Below are 8838 nucleotides of genomic sequence, written 5' to 3' on the forward strand. Positions count from 1 at the left end.
ATTATTATTATTATTATTATTATTATTATTATTATTATTATTATTATTATTATTAATATGTCAGCCCTCTCTGAGGACTCAGGGCGGCTTACAGCACATAAAAAGAACAATATTCAATATTAAACTAAAACAAACAATCTAAAACACCAATTTAATTTAAAAACCAGTCCTTTCTAACAAATGAATCATGCCTTGCATTTAACATACATTCATTCATAGGCAGGGCCTGGTGAGTAATGTCCCCAGGCCTGTCGACATAAATGAATCTTTAGACTCTTACGGAAGGTGAGGAGGATGGGGGCAGTACGAATCTCTGGGGGGAAGTGATTCCAAAAGGCTGGGGCCCCCACAGAGAAGGCTCTGCCAAGCAACATAGTCTAGTTGATGGGACCCATAGAAGGCCCACTCTGGGAACCCTAATCGGCCGCTGGGATTCGTGCAGCACAAGACGGTCCTGGAGGTATTCTGGTCCGATGCCATGTAGGGCTTTATAGGTCATAACCAACCCTTCGAATTGTGTTTGGAAGCCGATTGGCAGCCAATGCAGATTGCAGCGTGTTGGAGAGACATGGGCACATGGACAAATCACCATAGGAAGTTCTGGGCAGAAAACCCACAACTGAATGTTTGTTTTTACAGCATCTCCAATGAGGAGACCCACCAGAATTGGATCTCGTGATCAAACCTGACCAAGACCCTCCTTCTGTCCTGGACCACCCTGGAGACCCACCCACCCCAAGACCCACCATGGATCCATTCCTTCTTCTCTGCAATAAAGCATTGGTTGTAACTGCCCTCTTGGTCTCAGGTGTCTTCTTTGCCTTTGGGGCAGTAATGGGCCACAGCCGGTACGACTGGGACTGCCGGTTAGTTAGTAAAAATGGTGATGCCTGCACAGCTGCATGCCTCTGATGTGCCCCCATGTGCCCCCACTTGAGATTTGGCTGCTTCTCATGCGCAGAAAGCAAATTCTCACACAAGGACACCTGCATGCAATTTTCAGGCTTTTTTTGCTTTTGCGTGTGCACGGAAGCCAAGAGATCGGTGTAAGTTGCTGAAATCTTGTGCCTGTGAGCATCCTCGCATGATACTTCATGACCTCCGTCTCTCTCCTCCTCTCTTTTCATCCCTGTTCAATATTTTTCCATGGTGTCTCTTAAGGGTTTGTTACCTGCACTTCGTATCTCCTACTCTGTGCTGTGCCCCTACTCCCTGCAGCACCTACTCCCCTAAGCCCCTACTAAAAAGTGCATTCCCCAGGGTCACACGCAACCCCCCCGCCATTGGTCTGCACCCCCCTCAGGGGGGCTGCCCCACTATTTAGCACGGGTTTGAATGGACATTCTTGGCTTTCAGAAGTGCTTCAGACTTCAAGATTATTTTTGTACATCTCCACTTCTGAAGACTATTTCAGCTGGGTAATTATTATTGTGCTTATCTCTCTCTCTCTGGGACTCCAGCCAGCTGATAAGACTCTCTCTGCTCATTCCAGCAAAGCCATGTACAGACTTTTATTTTATTTGAAAAAAACTTTACTTGTAAATATAATAATAATAATAATAATAATAATAATAATAATAATAATAATAATAATAATTTATTATATTTGTATGCCACCCCTCTCCGAGGACTCGGAGTGGCTCACAACAGCAAAACACAATTTACACATCTAATGTTAAAGGCAATTAAAAACCCTTCTTATAAAAAGCAATCACACAACCATACGTAAAAAAACATAGTAGCTAAGTGGTGTATCAGTTTCCCCATGCCTGGCGACATAGGTGGAGCAGTGGAAGTAATGTGATAGATCCACCTTTTATCCACCTCTTCTATCATGCAGGGGATAGAAAAGGTGGATAGAGTAAAATTCTTTTCTCTCACACACAATGCTAGGAAGAGGGGGCCCTCCCTAAAGCTCATAGGTAAGAAAGGGAGAACAAATAAAGGGAAATATTTCTTCACCCAGAGCATCCTTGGTTGATGGAATTCCCTTCCAGAAGAGGTCATGACAGCTGTCAGCCTGAAGAGCTTTAAGGCAGGATTGGACAGATTAGTGGAGGCCAAGTGTATCGGTGGTTATTGAAATGGATGTTCATGTGCCGCCTCTATGTTGGTTGAGGCAGGCAGGATTCCCTTGGGTCCCATTTGTTGGGGGTCCAAGGAAAGGGAGGGTCTTGCCTTCTCTTTCTGCTCAAGATCCCCATGGACAATTGGTGGGCCACTGTGGGACACAGAATGCTGGACTCGATGGGCTTTGGCCTGATTCAGCAGGGCTCTTCTTAGGTTCTTATGTGCCAATATCTAGAGGCTGTTAGTGTCTGGATAGGTGTTAACAGGCTCAGACTGAACCCTGACAAGACAGAGTGGTTGTAGGTTTTGCCTCCCAAGGACATCTCCTTCCATCCGTCCATCACTCTGGGTCTGCAACTTGGGTGTCTTCTTCGATCCATAGCTGACTTTGTAACATCATCTTTCAGCTGTGGCGAGGGGGGTGTTTGTTCAGGTTTGACTGCTGCACCAGTTGCAGCCCTATTTGGACAGGGAGTCTCTACTCACAGTCACTCATGCCCTTTTCACCTCGAGGTTTGATTACTGTAATACTCTCTACATGGGGCTACCTTTGAAGAGTGTTCAGAAACTACAAATTGTTCAGAATGCAGCCGCGCGAGCGGTCATGGCCTTTCCTAGGTATGCCCATGTTTCTCCCACACTCCAAGGACTGCATTGGCTGCTGATTGGTGTCCAGACACAATTCAAAGTGTTGGTTATGACCTATAAAGCCCTATATGGCATCAGGCCAGACTACTTGCAGGACCGTCTTCTGCTGTGTGAATCCCAGCAACCAGTTAGGTCCCATCAACTAGACAATGTCATTTGGCAGGACCTAGGAGAAGAGCCTTCCCTGTGGGGGCTCCAGTCCTCTGGAATCATCTCCCCCCAAAGATTTATACTGCCCCCCCCCTCCTCGCCTTCTGTAAGAGACTAAAGACTCATTTATGTCACCAGGCCTGGGGCATTAGACTCTAGCCCCCTGGCCAATGAATGACATGTATGTTGTGTTGAGTGGGTATGATTGGATTTTTAATAATGGGGACTTTAGTTTAAATTAGTGGGTTTATATTAATTGGATTTGGATTTGCATCACATTCTTTTCTATGTTGTGAGCTGCCCCGAGTCCTTGGAGAGGGGCAGCATATCAATCCAGTTATAGATAGATAGATAGATAGATAGATAGATAGATAGATAGATAGATAGATAGATAGATAGATAGATAGATAAATAAATAAATTGTTGTGGTTAGCTCTGGCCCTGCTCCTGCCCCAAGGACTGTGGATGTGGGGGAGACATCCACATGCTGCAGGCCTGTTTTGCCCCTGGTGGAATCTGATGATGAAGGCTCCTCTGACCAAGAAGACATGAGTGACAGGGAGGAGGAGAGTGTGGCAGACAGCTCAGAAGGAGATCAATTATCTAGCTCCCCCTTGGATTCAGAACAAGAGTTAATGATACAGCCACACATGCGGAGAGCGATGCATAGGCAACAACAACTGAGAGATTATTATCAAAGAAAATGAGGCCACCTGTGGTTGGGTGGGGCTGTGGTCATTAGTGAGGCTGCTATAAATTGCAGCCTGTGGGTTTGGCCATTGTGGAGGATTATCTGATCGTTGTGTTTCATGCCTGCTTTACTGACTTTGACCTTTTGTGTGCTGATTTCGCCCCGCTTTGAAACTAAAGCAGAGCAAAGTGTGTTTCACTTTGTGAAAAAAGAAGGACTGTGAATTGCCTCACAGCTGCAAGCTAAATATCACAGAACTGATAAGGGACTTGTACAAATTACCTGTTTGGTTGGAGACCATTTTGGCTGCTGGTTATTACTTTGTTTACTTTTCTTACAATGAATGAATAAATAAATTTGGCCCAGGCCCCAGTGGGAAGAAGAGCAGAGCAGGGGAATGAAATTCTTCACCCTCTTTGGTGGGGGCCCTCCCTGCAGAGGTTCTGCTCCAGAGTTGGTGGGGGGCATTTTCCCCAGGGGGAGCTGAGAAGCCACCAATCCTCACTCACTGGAAAGACGTTTTGCCACAGCTGCAAGAGGATCCGTGGGACAAGGCGGTTTGTTTGGCAGGAGGGTTTGGCAGGACACAGAGGGATCCTGGATACAGTTGGGAGCATCCAAGGTGAGTGTGACTCTTGCGGGATGTCCCTTCCGATCCTTTTAGTCACGGTACAATTTGTGATGGAAACAGGCCTCGTGATCCAGGACCTGGTTGTATAATCTAGGATCCAGGAAGGAGCAGCAGCCCCAGGGCTCACCTGTTCAAAGGAGGGGGTCAAGCTGTTTACCAATGTACACAGAAAAGGAACAAGGGATGGGAACTCATCAAAGAGAGATTCATCCTGTGGAGGAGGCTGAGGTCAATCCAGATAGCTGGCCAGGTTCCAGCCTCATGGTTAGTCTCACAATTACACCTGGCTTTGTTCACACAAAGGAGCCTTTCAGTCTCCTTCCTTCTGCCTCCCTTCTAGGCTTAAATAGAATAGAATAGAATAGAGTAGAATGGAATGGAATGGAGTGGAGTGGAGTGGAGTGGAGTGGGGTGGGGTGGGGTGGAGTAGAGTGGAGTAGAATTGTTTTTTGGCCCAATTTGGATACACAAGGAATTTGTCTTTGGTGCATATGCTCTCAGTGAATATAAAAGAAAATATACATTTGTCAACAATCATCAAGTACAACTCTTAATGATTGTCATAGGCGGTGGTAGGCCCCAGCCTCAACGGTGGGGAACACCATTCTGGTGACACGGCGGGCAGGAGTGGGTGGTTGTGGGTTGCGACTGCCACAAGAGGCGCAGAGGTGGGCAGGGCAAAAGGCGGCCGGCGGCTGCAATATATGTGGCTGGGCAGATTTATTCTCCTATTAGTTTGTCCAATATATGTGGCTGGGCAGTAAATCTGCCCAGCCACATATATTGGACAAACTAGTAGGAGAGTAAATGCATGTATTACAGAACATAAGAACGCATTAAGAAAAGAAGAAAAAACTTCCTCCCTTTTTCAACACTTCAAAACTACAGAACATGAAATTGATTTCGACAGGACTAAATTAATTTAAAAACTGAATACTACAACAAAAGAATAATCTGGAAGCCATTGAAATAGAAAAACACCCCCACAATAGGAACAAATGTGATGATACCTCCCACCTAGCAGACATCTGGAAACCGACCCTCATTAAACGTATCGCTCACTTAAAAATCATCATCAACTCAGAGTTTTCCAAACCTGCCCAGAAGCCGAGAGGGAAAGAGTGAGAGGGAAGGAGAGAGAGAGGAAGAGAGGAAGAGAGAGAAACAGATAGAAAAAAGAGAGGAAGGAAAAGAGAAAGAAAAAGAATGGGAGTAAGGAAGAAAGAAAATCAAAATCTAGTTTGAAACTAGCTCAACTATTTAAGTGGCATTTTGATATTGATAGAGTTGCCCTATTATGAGCTCACTGTTATAGACACACAGTGCAGTATTTTATTTTGAAATTCTCTGAGGCAAAACAGGGTGGGTTTTTTGTTTGTTTGTTTATTTATTTATTTATTATTTCTGTGCCGCCCAGTCCCGAAGGGACTGCCGCTCAGATACTATACTTTTCCGCCCACCCACCCCCAAAAATTAGAGGGAACACTGATCCCAGCCATATAAACTGGAACCAGACCCAGAACAACGCAGGAGACCACCACCAATCACCTCCACCAGACCCAAACCCAAACCCACACCCACCTTACAGACCAAATACAATCACCACCCAGAAGCCAAACTACAGCAGTGCCCCCAACTGTTGCAGCCCCCTCTGACACGCACACAAACACCATAAACATAAGCAAACTGACAAACACCATAAACACATGACCAGGCCACAAATTATGCTGGCTGAGGAATTCTGGGAGTTGAAGTCCACAAGTCTACAAGTGGCCAAGATTGGAGACCTCTTCTATTTGACTTTCTTTATGTATAATATTTATACATACAATAATCTTTCTTTCTTTCTTTCTTTCTTTCTTTCTTTCTTTCTTTCTTTGCTTCCTTCCTTCCCTTCCTTCCTCCTCCTTCTTCCTCCTTCTTTCATTCCTTCGTTCCTTCTGCTCTCACCTTTCCTCCCTCCCTCCCCCTTCCTTTGTTCCTTCATTCCTTCTTTTCTCTCTCCCCTTCCATCCATCCTTCCTTCCTTCTTTCCTTTCTTCTCTTCCTCCCTCCCTCTTTCTTTCTTTTTTTCTCTCTGTCTTTTTCTTTCTTTCTTTCTTTCTTTCTTTCTCTTTCGTTCTTGCTTTGATAGGAATAGGATTTAGACTTATATGCCACTAGAAAAAAGAGAAAGAAAGACGGATGGAGAGAGAGAGAAAGAGAGGAAGGAAGGAAGAGAGAGAAAGAAAGAGGGAGGGAGGGAGAGAGAATGAGAGAAAAATAGAGAGAAAGGGAGGGAGTAAGAGATAGAGAAAAAAAGAATAAGAAGGTTTTTTGCTCCACAACAGGCCTCCCTTGAAACAGATGCCAGGTGAGACCTGTGGGCCTCACCTGATATAGGAAAGGTCAAGGGTCCTTTGTGTAATGTGAAAATGGAGGATAAAACACACGAACGGCTGGTGGCCCCAAGACCCCTCCTTGGATCACCGACAAGGGAATGTTCATAGCAGTGGTGGGTTGCTACCATTTCACACCAGTTCATGTGAACCTGTGGCACAAATTAACCCACGGTCGTCGAACTGGTAGTGATGGCCAGCTTGCCATACTCCTGGACTGGTTCCCCATTGCCGGTTGGCGAAGAACCCTCTGCACATACACAAAGGCTTTTGCATATGTGCAGATGAGGGTCAGTATCCAGATAAGATGGGGCGCGCACATGAATGTGCACTTCTGACATTGCATGTGTACTTCCGAACTGGTAGAGAAGGTTTATATATATATATACACATATATATAATTTCGTTTTTTTAAAATAGTTTTTATTTAAATTCTTTAAAAACATAACAACCAAAAAATAGACAAACATACATTTGCAAAATGCGGGGGGGAAACACATCAACAACAAAACAACAACACCATAACAAGTAACAATCAATATATAATTTACATCATCATATAAGGAGGGAGAATGTAACTTCTTCTGTTGTTGAGTATTTAATATTCTGGTAAATACAACCAGTATCCACTGTTAATCATTTTGGTTATCCACATTTTATCTATAATAAATTATTTCCTAGCCGCCTTCTGTGCACTCTTACATATATATAATTTCTATGTCTGTGTTTGTATACACACACACACACACACACACACACACACACAGTGCTTTCTTGAGCTTGGTGGTTTTCTTTGAGACACATCATTACCCAACTAAGGAACATTATCATTGTACGGACATAGGGAGAGATCTGCCTCCTTCCTAGGAGGAGGAGGAAGAAGAGGAAGAGGAGGAGGAAGAAGAGGAAGAGGAGGAGGAAGAAGAGGAAGAAGAAGAGGAGGAGGAGGAGGATGACAATGATTGTGGAATTCATGGTGCTCTCTGAGCTAGGTAGGGGGTTTTTTGTTTTTTTGTTTTCATATTTTTTGGATTTGTATGCCTCTCCGTAGACTCGGGGCGGCTAAGAACAGTGATAAAAAACAGCATGTAACAATCCAATCCAATACTAAAATAACTTTAAAAAACCCTTATTATAAAACCAAACATACATACAAACATGCCATGTGTAAATTGTAAAGGCCTAGGGGAAGGAATATCTCAGTTCCCCCATGCCTGACGGCAGAGGTGGGTTTTAAGAAGCTTACGAAAGGCGAGGAGGGTGGGGGCAATTCCAATCTCTGGAGGGAGTTGGTGCCAAAGGGCCGGGGCCGCCACAGAGAAGGCTCTTCCCCTGGGTCCCACCAAATGACATTGTGTAGTCGACAGGACCCGGAGAAGATCCACTCTGTGGGACCTAACCGGTTGCTGGGATTCGTGCAGCAGAAGGCGGTCCCGGAGATAATCTGGTCCGGTGCCATGAAGGGCTTTATAGGTCATAACCAACACTTTGAATTGTGACCAGAAACTGATCGGCAACCAATGCAGACTGCAGAGTGTTGGTGTGATATGGGCATATTTAGGGAAGCCCATGATTGCTCCCGCAGCTGCATTCTGCACGATCTGAAGTTTCCGAACACTCTTCAAAGGTAGCCCCATGTAGAGAGAATTACAGTAGTCGAGCCTCGAGGTGATGAGGGCATGAGTGACTGTGAGCAGTGACTCCCGGTCCAAATAGGGCCGCAACTGGCTCACCAGGCGAACCTGGGCAAACGCCCCCCTCGCCACAGCTGAAAGATGTTTCTCTAATGTGAGCTGCAGATCGAGGAGGACGCCCAAGTTGCGGACACTCTCTGAGGGGGTCAATGACTCCCCCCCTCAGGATGATGGACGGACAAATAGAATTGTCCTTGGGAGGCAAAACCCACAGCCACTCCGTCTTGATAGACGTCTAGTTTTTTATAGACGTTCCACTACCCATCTAGGGATCATAATCTGTACTAGAAGGGGGGGGGGGGGGGATAGTAGCAAGGGGAGGGGGAGGGGGAAGGAGGAGAGTCCTTGTTTGATTTCTTTAGGACATTTCATGACCCATCTAAGTAGCATCATTACTGCATGCAGCCGCAGGGCACAAATGTCCTTGAGCAGGAAATAATCATCAGCGCTGGACGTCTTGTGCTTCTTCGAACAAACCTTTCCTTGACTTCTTAAAACTTCCCTCTCCTTCTCATGTTTCTTTTTTAGCAAAGGGCTTCAGCAAGGACAAATTATTATTATTATTATTATTATTAT

Source organism: Erythrolamprus reginae, chromosome 3 (assembly GCF_031021105.1).
Source record: "Erythrolamprus reginae isolate rEryReg1 chromosome 3, rEryReg1.hap1, whole genome shotgun sequence".
In the NCBI taxonomy this organism is placed as follows: Eukaryota; Metazoa; Chordata; class Lepidosauria; order Squamata; family Dipsadidae; genus Erythrolamprus; species Erythrolamprus reginae.